The sequence below is a fragment of the Hemibagrus wyckioides genome, linkage group LG23 (assembly GCF_019097595.1).
Source record: "Hemibagrus wyckioides isolate EC202008001 linkage group LG23, SWU_Hwy_1.0, whole genome shotgun sequence".
Lineage (NCBI taxonomy): Eukaryota > Metazoa > Chordata > Actinopteri > Siluriformes > Bagridae > Hemibagrus > Hemibagrus wyckioides.
In genome coordinates this window covers 1,925,531-1,927,353 of record NC_080732.1, presented here as the reverse complement: position 1 = coordinate 1,927,353, position 1,823 = coordinate 1,925,531, and the positions used below count along the sequence as shown (strand labels likewise).

Sequence of the window (1,823 nt, the reverse complement as noted above, 5' to 3'; positions counted from 1 at the left end):
AAACCTGCTTTAGCCTTGCCCTGAACGTGGAGCAGCATTACAAAGACTGAGAGAGCTGTCGGCTGGCACCGCGTGCTAACGGTGTTTAGCCTGGACTAGAAATGCTTCCCACGCCAGGACTGGTAAAGCAAATAAACAAAAAAAAACCAACAAAAACTTAAGGATGGTCCAACACTATAACTGTACATACATGTTGCAACTGCACAGCAGCCAAAAAGAAAAAAAAAAAAAAAAAAAAAGACAAAAAACAAAAAACTTTTTACGGATCGATAGCGTGACGCGAAAGAGGACACCTTCTAAAGGTTGAAATTAGGATCGTTTCTTCTGGATATCAAAGGGATCATCACACGGCGCAATCATATTCTCCACAATATGTACTCTACAACGCCTGGGTAACACAGGAAATGCACCCTGAGGTTTTAATAAAAAAGAAGCCCCTATGGCTAAAACTTTAAATAAACTAAACCAAAAATGTTATTGATGTTTTATATATAGAGAGTAGTCTCATTAGTTTTTGTTACTGTAATGTTTGAGGTCTCAGCTGTACCGTATTACGGTAAAAATAACATGGTTTTGGAACTTTTTTTATTTTGTCACAGACCTGTTGTCATAGTTGAAATGACGTTTATTGTAGATGGTATTTGAACAACTTCTTCTGGAAATAGTTCATCAAGTATGTTTGTTGCTCATTGTTGTGATACATTAAAAAACTGTATCTGCAAAACCACTCCTGTGTGTCCCTTCAGACTGAACTGATCTCTCTCTGATAGAATAGAATAGAATTCATGTTCTGTCAATACATTAAGAGAAGAGTAGGCTTTATTTGTTTTTTTTCGACCCTTTTCTACAGTAAATGGTGAGAAGAAAATCCTAGTAGACGTTTAGAAAATCACTAAAAAATGAGACGTGAAAGACAATTTCCGAGCCGTGAGGCAATAGAAATCCAGTGGGCGGAGCTATGGAAAAAATTATTTGTTGCTAATTATCAATAACAGTAACAGACTTTTTTTCTTTCTTCTTGGCACACAGTTGAAGAGGGAAATATATATAGTCTTTATATCCAGTGAACTATGCTAAGGTTTTCCTGTTCAACTTCCTTTTCTTTTTCTCTTGGAATCACAGGGTTCGGAAACGTAGCGCCATTTATTTCACCCGCGTTTAATTTTCACATTCTGTCCTCTCTCAGATGTTATTAAGTTGTAATCTGGATTTATCATCACGATCCACATGCCACGGATTATCCCTGCGAGTGTCAGATAATTGTAAGTGGACAGGTATTTGATTTAGCTCCGCCCTTCAGAGATAGAGGATACGAATCATGGATTATGTGGAGAAACGGCGTCGTGTGTTAATCAGAATCGAGAAGCTAATCAACCTGCAACTCGCCGGTCAAATTTCATTTTAAATAAAACGCCAAAAAATATCCGTAGACTGTTGTGAATTCTGAATTCTGAAGTCAGGAGGTTTTGATTGGTTTTTTGATTGATAACAGAAGCTCAGACACTTGCGGAGATTTGTTGACATTGCCGCGTTTGTTCTAACGTGTTTTCGTTTCTATAGCAACAGCTCTCAACACGTTTCATCGTTGCCAGGCAATGATGTTTCGTAAGGAGTCTCCAGTGTCAGCTTCTCATACACAGAGGAGGTTCTCAGTGACATCACCAGCTATTGTTTTTGTTTTTTTTTTTATTTCTGTCTTATTACATTACACATTTTTGAGAACTGACCTTTTTTTTTGCCGACGTTCCAGAACATTAAATGTAACTATAAACAGATAAATAGTAAAAAAAGAATTTGGAATGGTTGGAAAATTCCCGCGGATC

The 1,823-nt window shown here is 37.4% G+C and overlaps 1 protein-coding gene across 5 annotated transcripts in view; it reads left to right on the top strand.

Annotated features, from left to right (window-relative positions):
- Window positions 1-485, top strand: part of zfhx4 (zinc finger homeobox 4) — a 74,566-nt gene extending 74,081 nt beyond the window's left edge. For all 5 annotated transcript variants that reach the window (XM_058376348.1, XM_058376351.1, XM_058376347.1 and 2 more), the window contains one exon: window positions 1-485. This exon is cut by the window's left edge and continues 3,836 nt beyond it. The gene's annotated coding sequence lies outside the window, so the exon portion shown is untranslated.
- Window positions 486-1,823: the final 1,338 nt, after the last annotated feature.